At 32.8% G+C, this 17,015-nt stretch overlaps 7 non-coding genes across 7 annotated transcripts; 6 read left to right on the forward strand and 1 right to left on the reverse strand.

The window, feature by feature from the left end:
- The first annotated feature begins 6,056 nt into the window (after nt 1-6,056).
- TRNAE-CUC (transfer RNA glutamic acid (anticodon CUC)) lies at nt 6,057-6,128 on the forward strand. Its single transcript has one exon. It is a non-coding gene; the product is annotated as a tRNA-Glu (tRNA).
- Nucleotides 6,129-8,255: 2,127 nt separating this feature from the next.
- On the forward strand, nt 8,256-8,327 carry TRNAE-CUC (transfer RNA glutamic acid (anticodon CUC)). The gene has a single exon. It is a non-coding gene; the product is annotated as a tRNA-Glu (tRNA).
- A 517-nt stretch (nt 8,328-8,844) lies between these two features.
- TRNAE-CUC (transfer RNA glutamic acid (anticodon CUC)) lies at nt 8,845-8,916 on the forward strand. The gene has a single exon. It is a non-coding gene; the product is annotated as a tRNA-Glu (tRNA).
- Nucleotides 8,917-9,546: 630 nt separating this feature from the next.
- Nucleotides 9,547-9,618, forward strand: TRNAE-CUC (transfer RNA glutamic acid (anticodon CUC)). Its single transcript has one exon. It is a non-coding gene; the product is annotated as a tRNA-Glu (tRNA).
- Nucleotides 9,619-11,745: 2,127 nt separating this feature from the next.
- TRNAE-CUC (transfer RNA glutamic acid (anticodon CUC)) lies at nt 11,746-11,817 on the forward strand. The gene has a single exon. It is a non-coding gene; the product is annotated as a tRNA-Glu (tRNA).
- A 90-nt stretch (nt 11,818-11,907) lies between these two features.
- On the forward strand, nt 11,908-11,979 carry TRNAE-CUC (transfer RNA glutamic acid (anticodon CUC)). The gene has a single exon. It is a non-coding gene; the product is annotated as a tRNA-Glu (tRNA).
- Nucleotides 11,980-12,496: 517 nt separating this feature from the next.
- Nucleotides 12,497-12,568, reverse strand: TRNAE-CUC (transfer RNA glutamic acid (anticodon CUC)). The gene has a single exon. It is a non-coding gene; the product is annotated as a tRNA-Glu (tRNA).
- Nucleotides 12,569-17,015: the final 4,447 nt, after the last annotated feature.

Here is a 17,015-nt window from a genome sequence, read left to right on the forward strand (position 1 = left end):
TATTAAAAGTATTATCTTCAGACACTTTCTTACAAAGGCTGAGAATATATGGCGAAACTTAGATACATCTTTAAATTAGAAACGAACATTGAAACTGATAACTGCAATAGAAGGGACATATCAAGATTACTGGCAGTATTGACTGGGCATTGGACTGTAGGCAATCATGCAAATCGCCTTAAATTCCCTTTTAACGACCATTGTCGTAGCTATAAAGATAGGAAAAAAGAGGAAACGATTTTCCATCTTCTTTGAGAATGCCCAGCCCTGAGTGTAAAAAGGCATACATTCCTGGGCAACTACATATTAACCAACCTTGGTGAGGTACCTGAATCTAAACATAATGACCTACTGAAATATCTCACGTCTACAGGTTGGGTCTAATAACTTTAACATCTACAACATACATTGCCATGTAAATGCCACTACATTTCACGACTGGTGTGGTCTTGTCAAAACGGGGTCCTTTTTCGACTCTACTTGACTTATCGCTAGCAGTGAACTACCACGTAAAGTAACCAGCCAACCAACCACCTGCTGAAAATAAATTCAAATAAAAGATAACTTTTGGAAAGTTTTTATTTCAAAATTTAGTAACATTTCTTTGTGAGCCACTGTAATGTTAATATATATAATAAATATGCAGATTAGCAAATATTTGTATGTATTACATTGTAAGGGGGTATTTTGTAAGTTAAACATTTTAATTAAAACATATTAAATTTCCTTGTTCATTTTATTCTTCTACTACAAAATCAAACATTTGAAAAATAAGACCATTCTTGAATACCCCTAGTTACTGAGACTGCTATAGTTTTAAAATCATTTGAAATTTGAGAACCTCTTTTTATTTAAAATTATTCTCACTTTGAAATTAAATCCGTGTCTTTGATTTATAGTAGAGTGCTGCCCACAGAAACTACATAGCAACGAGCAATAATATCTTCTGGAATTTTTTTCTAGTAGCCTGACAAAACGCTTTGTCTGTCTGTCTAGGTGATGAACAAATTCCGATTTAATCCAGAAACCAGAGTTTTTCTTAAAGGTTCTGGGCCTAGAAAGGTACGTTGAGCACTCCAGCTGTCCATTGAAACTACCGGAATTACTTTATATAATACTTGCACTCCTCAACCGTCTCCTCAATTACTCTCTAGGGCAGTTACAATTAAGTTTGATAATAAAAATGAGTTGTAAAATGTATGTAAATTATATTAGATTAAATTTAAGAGGCTTTAGCACCATGTCTATGTTCGGAGAGCAGATAATAGTATGGCATAGTCTAGTATACACAAAGTATCTACACAGTCTCGCCTCATCATTATCCAGAGCCCACTGTTGGTTCCTAAAACAACAATATCCAGTTAGCCATCCCGAAAGTATCCGAAGATCGAACTTCTGGAATTCTCCTCTTGACAATGTAACAAAACGCATCGTCTGCCTCAGGCCAAATATAGATTTGATGAGCAAACACTTTGATGAACAAACACTGATTCAATCCAGAAACTTCTATGTATATCCATAAGACACGCGAGAGCAAGGTTATGATCGCACAACGATATGTCGAGTCACCTGTACGACAATCAATCTGACCCTAGTTACATTCATCCAGCACAATGTTAATTCATTGTGACCCATCAGATATTTCAGAAACAAAACCAGAACTTACTTCATAAGATAATTAGACCCAGAGCGAAATCCTTGCACCCCTTTATCTACCCTTATGCGCAGTTAAAGATGGCTAAAATTTCCGCATGAAAGATTGAAGAGAATTGAATTGAATTCCATGAGAATTGATCATTTTCGCATTTTTGAATTCCCCCTTGATCCAACTAATTCAACCACTTCACGTCACCAAGCGTGGTTAATCCACTGGTTTTCCTTCGGTATAAAAATATCAAAGATCCTATGCAATACCAAAACCGGTAGCCTAGTCTGGTAATCTGATGTACAGGTCATTTTCCAAATACGAACATACATATATGCCCCAACAAGTCGCAGTCTATCCCCTGATTTGGAATTTGCAAAACTCGTCCTTTGCCAAGATGTTCAAAGTTGAAATATGCTAAATATATCCCACTGAAATGTAATCACAGAATCTATACGTCTCGTCTCATTATCCAGAAACATTTGTTGGTATCTAATACCGCAATGTCCAGTTAGCAATCAAGAAAGTATCCTAAGATTGAACGACAACGTAAATAAAAGTTTCGTCTGTCCGAGGTCAAATATGGGTTTTCTGTGACGAACAAACACTGACTCTACCTAGAAACTCCTTGTATATACGACAGGCAATCGAAACATTTATTCCTCGAGTTACATTCATGAATTAACATTGCGCTCCTCTAGATAGTTCATAGACAAAATCCGAGCTGACCTCATAAGATAATAAGGCCCAGAGAAAAGTACTCGCTCCCCATTATATTCTCCTCATGGGCATTTAAAGATTGCTCAAATTTCCACCTGAAAGATTGAGATATACTTTTCAATGAGAATTGACCTTTGATGTATACCATATTCTCATTCACACTTCAACTTCATTCAACCAAGTTTGGTTAATCCACTAGTTCTCCTTCGGTGTAAGGATATCAAAGATTCTGCGCATTACCAAAACCGGTAGCCTGATCGGGTACACTGATGTACAGGTAATTTTCCAAATACATACATATATGCCCCAGTAAGTCGCAGTCTATCCCCTAGTGCTTTACCAAGATGTTCTAAGTTTAAATATGCTAAATAGATTCCACTGAAATGTAGCTTCCCATTGCAACAGTAAATATTTAGCAGTGATCTGCACTAACCTTTGACACCATACCAAGGCAACGTAGGTCAATATGGACTTTATCTTGATATTAAATTACAAGTTGATTAGTCTAGATCAAGGGTTATTAGTCCTACCAAAGAACAAAATATCCTTAATGGGCCTTTATAATGTTCCTGATAGTAAGGACTTGTCAAGTATAATTCCAGGGTATATAACCCTTCAGAGAATTCGATTTTGGAGCAGATAAAGCCATCTTTACCAAGTCATGTACATCATGACATATGAAGACAATGTCAAAAAGAGGTCATGTAAAATCTCTGAAAAAAAAATTTGTTGGTGGCTAATAGAAGGACATAGTCATGTAAATAAAAGGTAGATTTAATAATTTTAGGTAAGCCACATATGAGCAACAAATTTAAAACAAGCTTTGAACTCGAACACAGAAATAGTTTAACAATTTGTTTTTTTTGTTCACCAAATTAATATTTCTTTCCTACGAAACTCCCCCTTAACTGTCTGCTTTGCTCAAAAAATAAGCAATTTCTAATGATTATTATAACATTTATGATTATGATCATTATATTAACATATATGTATGTACCTAAATATTTACATGTTAAATGCAACAATTTGTTGCAAAATGTGTAATAAAAATTTAATTTCTTTAACGTATTTTTAATGAAAATTCTAACAAATCTGAAAAAAGGCTTAAAAAGTTTTTTTTTATCCTCGTATGCCACCAGTTTTTAGTAGTTAGAAACTTTAGGAAAACAAACACGAAAAGGCACTTCAACAAAAATTTTTATGCAGCACAGTTATTATAAACAAGTTTTTGTTTTGTGGCGGCCATGGTGGTGTGCTATCAGTTACAGTGGGAGAAAAAGGGGTTTGGACATTATTTAAAAGTTATTGAAGAAAGTTTTCAAAGAGTTAGGAAAAATAATATCAGGTCAGAGGCATAGGAAGTTTCTAGTCTCAAAACTAAGAACTTTATTTATTTGTTTCTAAGAAGAAAATTTATTAAACTACGACCAGAAGAGGTCGTAAGATGATCAAAATTAAAAACATATTTGCATGTGCTGACTTGTTCGTACATTTTGTCAAGTGTCAGCAGGACAAAGTCAGTAAGATGGTAATAGTAATGAGCCATGTTACCACACAGCAACAAATCTATAAAAAATCAAGGGGTTTCATAATTTTATTTTAAAACGAAATCAGGCGAATTAAAAATTGTTCACTTCATAATTCACCTTCGTGAGAAGGGTATACAGTGAGTGTCACTCAAAATCGTACAACATATATTTTTTAAATATTATAAAATTATACAGGCAATAATAGGTGATTATATAAAAAATTAAAAGTCATTTTATTAATTGGAACAAAAAATATGTATTTCAACAAAAAAGTTAACAAAACCTCAATTCGTTAAAAAATATTGATGAAAATTAAAGAACATCACAAAATTCATATTTCACTTAAATTCGTACAATTATATTAAATTATAATTAAAACTTTAAAAATTAAAAAAAATGTTAATATTAAATAATCCTAATACTTTGTAGGGTATCATTTGCTATTTTTTAGTGCCTTTACGATTTTAAATGAAGCGTTGATATTCTGGGCACTGACAGTCTTACCCAATTTTTTTATTTGTGGATAAGGGCAATTAAAATTATACCCAATTTTCTGATAGGTAATAGCACACACAATATAAAAATAGCATTTTAAAATATTTCCAAAACATCAACTTTCTAAAACTAATGAATAAAATTTGACTACGATGGTGTACGATTTTAAGTGACATTCACTGTATATAAGTCTGTCATTCCGTTTGTAATTTCCACAATATAATTTTCCGACCCTATAAAGTAAATATATTCTGGATCCTTATAGATAGCGGAGTCGTTTATGCCATGTCCGTCTGTCTGTCTGTTGAAATAAATTTTCTGAAGACCCCAGTTATCTTCGGGATCCAAATCTTCAATAATTCTGTCAGACATGCTTTCGAGAAGTTTCCTATTTAAAATCAGCAAAATCGGGCTACAATGGCTGAGATATGAGAAAAAAACCAGAACAACCACGATTTTTGACCTATATCTGAATTACTAAGTCATTAATATGGACAATATGGATATCTAATGATAGATATTTCAAAGACCTTTGCCAAGACGTATATAAGACCATAGTAAGTTGGACGTACAATGGGTCAAAATCGGAAAAAATATTTTTTACCCCGAATTTTTTTTTCACCAAAAAAAAAATTTTTAAAAATTTAAAAAAAAAATTCAAATTTAAAAAATTTTAAAATAAGAATTCGAAAAAAATTTTTTTCCAAAAAATGTAAAAAACAACTTTGGAAAAAAAGTTTTTGTTTACCTAAAAATATTTAAAATTTGTATTTTGAAGTATAATTTGGTGAAGGGTATATAGATTCGGCACAGCCGAATATAGCTCTGTTACTACCTTCCTTTCTCTCACTGCATTTCACTTGTGTTTAAAAATCATTGTGAAAAGCACTTTTAATTTTTTTTTTTTTCGTTTCCATATTTTTTTTTTGTTTTCTTCCTTTTTCCGTTATTGCAGCAAAACTACGCCGCCATCATATTGGCCATGTTACATGGCGATAAGCGTTAGGAAGTACGTTGCAGGAACAACGACGAAAAAAAAATACAAGAATCAACAACTAAAAAAACTGAACACATAAAAAAACATACACAGAAAAGAGAGAAATTCAAAACCTAAATCCATATAAAACCAGAAAATGCAACAACGTTTGTGATGTGCATTTAAAACCAACAAAAATAAAAGAAAATGTGCATTGTTGGTTTTTCAACAGCAGCAACAAAAGCAGAGAATATAAAAGCACTTGGGTGTTGTATAGGGATTTCGGTAACGTTATCCACTTTAAACAGCAAGTATTATTTCCAACCGAAAAGGAAATAAAAAAGGAGCATTAATACTCATATGTATGTGTATAGAGAATTGTACTCGTAAATATGAATGAATTTGCGTGATTAAATGTGAACTTTTTTTTTCCTGTTCACATGTTTACTTATTTTCAGTTACATTTTAAGTGAAGTCATAACTATTATTAATATGGGAAGGTAAGCTAACTTAAAATAATTGAATTTATTTAATAATATAAAACATTATTTAGTATATTAGAACGTTTTTAGGAATTTCGATGATTTTCCTTAATAATTTTCCAGCTTTTGATGCTTTGCTGTTGCTTTCTAAAAATAATCTCATTTAAAATTTGTTTGAAATATACAAATAGTCGTGGATACAACAACAATCCCGTATTGTCTAGTGGTTAGGATATCCGGCTCTCACCCGGAAGGCCCGGGTTCGATTCCCGGTACGGGAAGCATAATTTTTTTATTTAGAAAATCGTTTAAGATGTCCAAATCTATATGGAATCTATTATCGTATACATATAAGAAATTAATGATCAATACACTGATTCTCTAAAAATCAAAAAAGATGATTTTGATTTTGTAATTCCGTTTGTAATACTTCGAAATATTCATCGCAGACCCACAAATGTATGTATATTCTGGGTCCTCAAAAGATTAAAAGACGATCTTGCTATGTCCGTCTGTCTGTATATTGAAAACACGATAGGTCGCTAGGAGGCTGAAATTTTACATAAATTATTTCTAAGTACTCTGAAATTATACTGTAAAGCATGTCGAAACAAGATTCGGCACAGCCAACTATAACACTCTGAAAAAAAATTTTTTTGCTGATAAAAGAGTTTCTGGTAATAAACGGTTTTCTGGTAAAAATCTTAAATAAACTCCACCTGCATACATATTTTTTAGGTTGATATATGTATATGGGAGCTATAACCAATATAGGTATAGCGATTTTGGTATATATGAGGATTATTTATGTCGAATTTCAATTTAATAGCGATATTTATAAGATATTTATGCTAATTTAAGTGATTTTCGGAAGTGAACTTTATAATTGGGCTATGGTCAAATATGGGCCGATCCACAAAAAATTTAGTGTTGTGATTTATTTTCGCACGAAACTTATTTTCGCTGAATTTTGTATGGATAATGCAATTCTGAAGGCATTAATAGACCATAGAACCATATTTCGGGAAGAAATTTGTATGGGCGCTAGGGGAAATCATGAACCGATTCTTATAATTTTCACCAGAGTTAGTCCTTTTATTATAAAAATAACGTGTTTAAAGTTTTGTGGTATTATCTGCAATATATTTACACAAATAACCAAAAATATGTGAAAATTGTAAATTTTTTTTAGGTTGTCTCACATTTTGGTTCATAGCTCTGGTTCTACTGAACCGATTTTGCTGATTTTCAATACCAAACTGCTTAGGACAACAGTAAACATATTTTGTGCCAGTCTACTAATTTTGTTTGCGTATTTTGGACGTGAGCGTGTTTTACACAGACACACAGACAGGCGGACATGGCTCAATCGACTTAGAATTTCATATGGATCAAGAAAATGTCTTTGAAATATCTATCATTAGATATCCACATTGTCTATATTAATGTCTTAGTAATCCAGATATAGGTCAAAAATAGGTAAAAAATCGAGGTTGTCTTGGTTTTTTCTTCTCAGCCATTTGTGGACCGATTTTGCTGATTTTAAATAGCAAAATTCTCGAAAGCATGTCTGACAGAATTATTGAAGATTTGGATCCCGAAGATATCTGGGGTCTTCAGAAAATTGATTTCAACAGACAGACAGACGGACATGGCTTAATCGACTCCGCTATCTATAAGGATCCAGAATATAAAACTTTATAGGGTCGGAAATGAAAAATGTAGAAATTACAAACGGAATGACAGACATATATAAGTCTGTCATTCCGTTTGTAATTTCTCACGAAGGTGAAGGGTATAAATAAAATAAAAAATAAATGACAAACTTATATATACCCTCATTCACCACTTGTGGTGGTGGAGGGTATAAAAATAGGATTTTATTTTTAGTGAAAGAAAAATAATAAAAGCGGATTCTATATAACCTTTTTCATCATTCTGTTGAAATCGTGTCCAATTAAAATGTTTTTATAAAAAATTTTTATTCGAAAATTTTTTTTTTCTTTTTACAACAAAAATTTTGTTCATCAAAATTTCGTTTTCAACAAAAAATAGTTTCACCAAATTTTTTATTTATAAAAAAAAATGCGCATTTCATCCACAACGTTAAATCAACACCTTACCTACAAGGATCCAATATATACAAATGTATAGAAATTACAAACGACAAAAGCTTGCCCCCTCGTGGTTTATAATAATGCGAAATAAGTTTTAAACTCCAATAATTAATAAGGTAGCGATTGGCATAAATATTTTAAGGTGTATGTCGGTCCACTATTTTTAGTTATAATAAATATTAGTACAGTTCCACATTACATTTCAAAATTGGTTTGTGTCTCCACTAAATGAAAAAGTACTGCTTCGTAATTGTATTTTCTTATTACAAGTGATGTATGCTAAAAATAACATCCCGTATTGTCTAGTGGTTAGGATATCCGGCTCTCACCCGGAAGGCCCGGGTTCGATTCCCGGTACGGGAAAAACGTTTTTTAGTTTTGCTATACGGACAACTGATTTCATTTGGCATTGTGGAACAGACAATATATATTCTTATAATAAATATGCTGTAATTTCGTTGAGATAAATTAAACTGGTAAGTTAAATAGATGATATTTACAAGTGTCACTGACATCGTCACAAAAGAGTGCTGTGGAGGGGGTGGTGGCTAACCCCGAAAATGCATTCCATTCTGCCGAGTGTCTAAATATATCTTTTTCTGTATTCTTTAAAATTATGAAAATTTAATAAATAAAATAGTCTTGCTAAGGAAAACAATTTAATGAACTCGAGCCTGAATAATTTACTAATAAACCCAATAAACCGAATAAACTTTATAAAACCGTTACCGTAACATAATAAAAATAAATGAGCACTTCCGTTACCTTTTAACCGTTTTGAGTCGATAGCAACTACTTGCTATCACGGGTAGGCCCCCAAATTGAAAACAGTAAGTCATTGGATGTGTCAAAATGTTGCTCGGCAATGCTATAAATAATATCCCGTATTGTCTAGTGGTTAGGATATCCGGCTCTCACCCGGAAGGCCCGGGTTCGATTCCCGGTACGGGAAGAAATATCTTTTTTAATATATTGGAAAAATATTATTATACTGAAAAAAATTGTATGACCATCTTCAATTAAATTTTAATATTCAGTTATTTGAAAATATCGCTAGCGTTAAATTATCATATATTAACCATTTCCCTTTGATTGTTAATATTTTTAAAAACGGTTCTTGTCTTTACTAAATCTTTATCTACAACAAAATAAAAACCACTAAGCAAAGACCTACCGGAAATTGTGAATACGATTTTAAATACATACAGCTTCAAAAGTGAGTAACCACCAGTGAATTTTTTTGATTTTTTAGATCACTTTTTGTAATCGAAAAAATCAAATAATTTTGAGGCTGTGTTTATCAATTTTATGTTAATTTTGTAAAAAATGCAATTAATTGAATCATATTTTGTAGTCCTTATTACAGAATCACTGTTACAGAATGTTCGAAAGGTGTAAATTTTCCATAATTTTTAATTTTAACAAGCCTATAAAGTGAATTACATCCAGATACTAACCCCTAAGAACCAATTACGTAACTAGTTATGTGTCAGTTCCCAGTTTCCTTTACTATTTGCTCATCATAAACGTTTGTTTTAATATCAACTGATAAGTAATACAATTAATGATACTAAAAATAATATCCCGTATTGTCTAGTGGTTAGGATATCCGGCTCTCACCCGGAAGGCCCGGGTTCGATTCCCGGTACGGGAAAATCTATTTTTATGATGGATATAAATAAAGAGGTGCTTTTAAATTTAAAAATACCTTTTTATATACTTTTGATATGATATTTTTGACAAGCAAGGTTTGTTACATTGTAATTAATCTCATATGACTTTTAAGGGTTGTAATAATGAACTTCTACTGTCCTTATTTTTACATTTTTAAATTAATTAAATAAATATTTGTTTAATCAAAAGTATAAATATCAATTTTTTTGTTGAAATAAGTTTCGTAGCCTCAGACACTAACATTAGGAATCTCCAAAACTCAAATCTGTCAGAAATACTGAATTATCTGTGTCCATAAATTACTAAAATAAGGGAGTTTTTCATTAAATTTATCAAATAAAACCAAGTGTATGTGAGATATCATTTGACGTTCTTGGATGTCATGTGGATAGGTTAGGCTAGGTTACATGGGTTACTCGCAATTTACCGAGTTCTCTCTGAGGCCTTGTGGCCCATTGTGGTACCCTTAGAATGAGAGAATGGTTTCCCTCCCTAATTCCGATAACTATGTTACTCATGAGTAACTAATAAATTTTATTATATTTATTAGTGATACATCTCTGAAAAAGTCCAGATCATGAAAAAGAGCTCTGATGTATGCTGGACAGTCACATAGAATGTGTTGTTCTGATTCTTCCTCATCTAACCAACTTCTATAATAGCTATAATGTGGGTAACACATATGTACGTTGCGACATGAGTCCAATCATGCAGTGTCCAGTAATTATACCCGTAAAAAGCCTAATCGAATTCCTATCATAACACAGAGTCCTGGTCCTATCCTTTGTCAGAGTGGGTCAGACCATTCTGGATATGAATGATATTTGACCACCTAAGTTCCTTCTCTCTCAACGCCCATTCATCTATCAAATACAATACGGTCACCAAGGGAGTGTGAATGTCTCTTTGCGCAAGTGTTACATCCATTGACGACATCCAGTAGATTTCACCTGAACCAAGAATCCATATTAACTCGACGTGATGTTGTGTTAGATGTACTAGTGAATGAATACAATTTAGAAGGCATTTCGACCTAATAACGTTGGAGTTAAGAGCCTTGAACTCCTTGAATTTTCGAGATTCAGTTCCCGGATTCTTCTCGCGCCTTTATCGATGGCATAGATCTCTGCCTGGAAAACCAAGCAGGTATTGGGCAATCGAAGAGATATCGAATGGTCCAGTTCATCGGAGAAAACGTCAGTCTTTATGGCATCAGTGTAGATTGTGAACATGTCGTCTTGACGGTTCTTATTGATCCTAAAGTTCTATCAAAATTCGGTGTAGGTATCATGTAGTCCGTTTGTTGCGCCATGATTGGCCTGCCTATCTTTTGTAGTATGGTGCCGTGACCAATACGGTCCGTCCCACTCTTTGAGTAGTAGAGCATAGTTATCATCGTCTTTAGAGAGGCTTGACGTTTGGAATTCATAGAGCCCGTAGACGAAAGACAGGCTAATCTGTTGAGCTTGTTTAGAATAGAAAGGTGAGTTTTAATGTAAACCGTTCTCCACCAAACAAGGGCCCCATAGGTAAAAATAGGTCTTATGACCGCAGTGTACATCCAGTGTACAATATATGGTGTAAGACCCGATATAGAAGGCACATAATGCCTTCCTCATTCGACTGTCAGCATTACGTTTCCACGAAAGCTTAGATTGGTATCGTTCCAAGTTTGACAATTTTGTTTTTTGGCGTACAATATTATCATTTGCACTTGGAATACCCTTTATAAGTGAAAACCGGTTTCTGCTTAACTAGGTTTTTGATTCTAGTGAAATTGCTCATACACATTCTAATTTTTACCTCTAATAGAACCTCGGTGACGCCTTCTTTCGAGTGGGCGTGGCATTTTAATTGAAAATACTTGTGCCAAAATCTTCGATACTTAGTTCTGCAGACAATACTTATATATATAATACATATATTTATTCAAAATTAAAATTATTTCAAAATATGTACATCGTGTTCACAAACCCGATTCCTAATACATATGTATTTCTTAAAAAAAAGTATTTGGGACCGTTCTAAAATTGAGATATCCAAAATTTATGATGCCACAAATTTCCGCTCTTGAATAAAACATTTCTTTGGCATGTTGCAAATATCCTCCCGTATTGTCTAGTGGTTAGGATATCCGGCTCTCACCCGGAAGGCCCGGGTTCGATTCCCGGTACGGGAAATCTTTTTTTATTGATTTCATAAAATCCATATGTTGCCACAAATTATTCTCCCTAGAACCAAGTATTTCTGCAGCATGTTGCAAGTAATATCCCGTATTGTCTAGTGGTTAGGATATCCGGCTCTCACCCGGAAGGCCCGGGTTCGATTCCCGGTACGGGAAATTAACTTTTTTTAATTTACCTTTAAAAAGGCAACCTTCCCTTAATGTATTTTACCTTTTTATTATAACCTACCTATTCATAAAGAATAAATACTGAGCAAAAAAAAAAACGATGTGTGATAATTTTACTTTCATTTCCATATAAAAATGGGAAAAAAAGAAAACAAAAAACAAGAACGTTTTTTAACTAAATTGAAATCTAAAAGAAAACACTAACATATAAAATCAACGTGGCAGATTAAAAACATTTTGACATACTTTTCCGTTATGAAATAAATAAAAATAATACACAAAACATAGAAATTAAAATGCATTTTTCACAAAAAAATAGGAAAAAAAAGGCAACCACATAATTTGCGTGCAGACATGCAGGCACACAATAAATGAATGTAAACCACATTTTTTGCACATGAGCACCTTTTTACAAAAAGAAAATTTAAAAAAGTATAACTTATTAAATTAAAAAAAACTATTTATAATGAATTAATAAAAAAAATAAATTTTCAAAAAGGTAAACTTCCCGTACCGGGAATCGAACCCGGGCCTTCCGGGTGAGAGCCGGATATCCTAACCACTAGACAATACGGGATTGTTAAAATAACGCAGCTAATATAGTGTTTTTATTTGAAAGTTAAAGTTACAGAAATGTAAGTAAATCTAATATAAATTGTATGTAATAATTTTTTTGTTATAAATTTAGTTTAATTTACAATGTAACCAAGTTATGGCTGTTTGTTGCTGCCTTTGTTATTATGTATTCTATTTTTTTTTTTAATTTTTATGTTATTGTGTTTACAATCACGTGCTTACAAAATATTTATAAATTCATTTCAAATTTTCACTTTGTTATTTAAGTGGAAAATTATAGTTTGAAATACAATTTACAAACACACACTGTGGTGCTGCACACAACCACCTACATTACACATACATAATTATTGTGGCGTCAATTTTACTCCCAATAAAAACGTGTATTATGGTCGTTAACATTTTGACCACCAACAACATTTAAACCTTTTTTTGTTTTGTTCCACCAATTCAATTTCTGCGGCACAATCAACATAAAGGGTCTTTCATTAAGCGCTTCCTATCTTTAAATTTAAATAAAACAAAGTTTTTATTCGTTTTTAAGGCCCATTATATAAAGAATATATGTAATATCGTTCTGGAAGGCCTGCATCCGAAATGCCCAATTTTCCATGACTCTTGGGCATAAATCAGGTTGAATTTGACTTTTGACATGGGATATGTTGGAAAAGTCTAACGGGTCAAATCGCACGATCTCGAAGGCCAGTTAATATCAACTCCACGTAAGATGACTAAGCCCTCAAATCTCTCGTGAAGAATCTCCCCTGTGGCATGTACTGTGTGGCAAGTAGTGCCGTCCTATTGAAACTACATGTCAAAAATCTGTTGGAAATCCAAAATGTACTTTATAAAATAACACTTTCCTAAACAATATAGTTTTGAATTTAGTAATTTATGTTTACTGTTTTCAATATTTGAAATATTGTAATAAAATTTTTCACTCTGATTTCTATATTCAAGTGTAAGAATGTCTCAACGCCCATGAATCCAAATATAAAACTTACAAAAGAAATGTGTCCACAATCACAAGAAGAAATTGAAGAAGTCAAACACCTGCCATACCAAAATCTCATTGGGTCGTTAATGTATTTAGCCATATCTACAAGACCGGACATAGCACATGCTGTAAGTGCTTTAAGTCAATTCAATACAAATTTTGGAAAAAATCATTGGATTGCACCAAAGGGTTCTCAGATACCTGAAAGGTACACAAAACTGGGGTCTAACGTTTTCTAAATCGGAAAAAGAATTAGAAGGATTTGCTGACGCTGATTGGGGTGCATCAGTAGATAATCGTCGTTCTTATACAGGATACATATTCAAGTTTGCAAATGCAGCTATAAGCTGGGAATCACGAAAGCAACGAACGGTTGCATTATCAACAACGGAACCGGAATATATGTCTATAGCCGAATCATCAAAAGAAGCAATAAATTTAAAACGTTTCCTTTATCATATTTTGTCATTGCAGGGACTGTGAATTTGTCATTGCAGGGGATGTGAATATTTACAACGATAACCAAGGTGCTGGTAAATTATGCAAAAATCCAGTGTTTTATAATAGAACCAAACATGTTGACATCCGTCATCGTTTCGTTCGGGAAACCATTGAGAGAGGAGATATTAATATTCAATACTTACCTACAGATGAAATGCCAGCAGATGTATTAACGAAAGCTCTATATAAACCAAAACACATACAATGCTGTAATCTAATGGGTCTCAAATCTATTTAATTTTCAAAATACATTTTGAGGGGAGGTGACTTGTGACTTGTTCCGGATGCATTGGACGCTCTTGGATCTCATTTGTATTGGTATAGCCCAAATTCGACAACTTCTTTTATCCACGTGCCCATTCTGAAGATGTTTTAAAATGAGTGAAAAGCGTGAAACGTTGGCCGAAAAGAACACCCATTTTGATAAAATTCAACTTATGTAGCTTCAAAAATATGACCACTATCAACTGTCAAATTTTGGAAGTCCCTACTGGAAGACCCTTTACAACATGTTAGTTTATTGTTGTTGCTGTTGTTAAATCTTATTTGTTCTCGTCTGCTAACAACAGCTGTTTAAACAAATATTACATACATGTCTGTAATATATATTTATTTTGGCTACCGCTCTTTAATTTTATTTATAATATTTAAGTCCTCCGTGAAAATGATCCACCTCCTCCCCACTTGTTTGTTGGTTTACCCCAACTAAAGCAATCAACACTCCCTTTCTTCGAACCCTCTCTAAAATCATTATTGTATGTGATATTTTTCTATATCTATTAGGGAATAGGGGGGAAAAAACTAATAAAAATTCTTTGTTATTTCAATTAATATTGTAGTGGCATGCAAGTTTTGTTGGCTTTTTCTTTATTATCCTGTGTTGTAAGAGTCATGAAAGAGTTGATTTTATTTAGGCGAAGTGTATCACGTGATTATGATGTTTCAAATGGTCTCTAAATGAAATGGCAGTTATTCCAGGAAATATATTTAGTAGTTTTTGGAATAGTTATTGAATTGTTGACTAAGTATTAAACAGAAATTGGGTCAGTTCTTAACAGAATGCAGCTATAGCTAAACAAGAGTGTTGATTGGCATTAAAACTGGCAGGCAGAAAAGGCTATGCTCAAAGCTTTTATTTAGGAAAGACTGTTAAAATCCTCTATAATATTACATCTTTCGCGAAATCATTGATTTATTTCTATCAAAATAGTCATCGAAAAAGAAGTACTTGAAAAAATAATTAAAAATTTTCAAAAAAAAAAAAATCAAAAAAATAGCAAAAGATCTGAAGGTTCATTGTCACACTGTTTCAAAAGCCATTAAACAATATAAGGAAGACTTGAACATTGAAAGAATAACTGTATAACTGCAGCGAACACTTATGTATATCAGAAAAGCAGCTCGTAAAGTTAAATTCTGTGATTCTTTTTTGATCAGAACCCAAGCTAATGCTGGAAGTCGTACAAAGATCGAGATCGTAATGCGGTAAAGAACTTAGAAACAAAAGAACGAGCGAAAGAATTGAGGTAGAATTTTATAAAAAAGTACATCAGTTGTGTGGCAGACTTTTCACAATTTCCGGGTCAAGATTTGTAAGTGGCTGATGGAAGAAGTAATTTTAAAGAATACCGGACAAAAAAACCAACAAAATTCCCCAAGAAATTTTGTAAGGCAAAATATGTTGAATAACTCCTTCGAAGAGCACCGAACACTTCTATCAGAAAAGCAGCTCGTAAAGTTAAATGCTCTGATTCTGTTGTGCACAGAGCCAAAGTGAAAAATATTGGTAAAATTTTACAAAAAATACACCTGTTGTGTGATGGATGATGAAACCTATGTACTGGAAGACTTTTTACAACTTCCGGGTAAAAATGCTTATGTGGCTGATAAACGAGGTAAAGTTCAAGAACAATACCGGACAAAGAAACAAACAAAATTCCCCAAGAAGTTTTTTGTGTGACATCAAGCACGATAAACACTGAAATATATATTACGGAGTGTCTACTAAAACGGCTTTTAGCTTTTTTAAAACAGCACAGTTTCTTTATATTTCTGACCCGATTTGGCACTATGCCACTATGGAAAAAAGGCCCTTGAGTAGTATTCAAAGAATAATGTCAATTTTGTACCACGGCAGCCAAATATATCCAACTGTCCAGAACTTCGGCCTGTTGAAAGAGCACACTCTTGTTAAAATAGAATCAAAGAACACAAGAAAGGTATCCCATGACATGTCCGACTTTAAACGTAAGTGGACCAGCTCGTCCAAAAAGGTAACGGAAGCAACTATAAAATCTTTAATGAGAGGATTTTCGGGAAAAGTCTAGAAATGTATAAATATTTGAATGTTTAATGCATTGCCGGGCTTCTGGCGAATGCAAAGGTTTTCACTTCTGTGGTGTATTAAAATCTAGATGACCAGTTAAAATTTTTTACTGCAGATATTTTAATTTCCACCTAAAACATCAGCCGGACCGAAAAATTAAAAGTTAATCAATTCAAATAAAATTTCGCTCCAAATAAGTTTTATATATATGGAAGTCATGTCACGTAATTTTATGATGATCGGTATATAATTAGTCATAGCTCCCATATAAGTCCAGCTTCCGAAAATCATAAATCTCTTAAAAATTTTGGTATCCACATAAAATTCAACAGAAATAAGTTTCATATATACATAAAATACGCGACCAAATTTCATTGCGATCGGTCCATAATTTGTCATAGCTCCCATACAACGCCAACTTCCGAAAATCATTTACGAAAATAAATTATTGAAATTAAAAAAAAATATTTCTCAGTGTAGGGTATAATATGCTCATGCTTGACGACCATTTCTTACTTTCTTACTTGTTTTCTTTTTCTTATTTCTTAACAAAAAAATATCTGAAATGGAAATTCAAGTAACGTAACGTCAGGGAACGTCACGTCAGATACTAAGGCAAAAAAA

Source organism: Calliphora vicina, chromosome 5 (assembly GCF_958450345.1).
Source record: "Calliphora vicina chromosome 5, idCalVici1.1, whole genome shotgun sequence".
Taxonomy (NCBI): Eukaryota; Metazoa; Arthropoda; class Insecta; order Diptera; family Calliphoridae; genus Calliphora; species Calliphora vicina.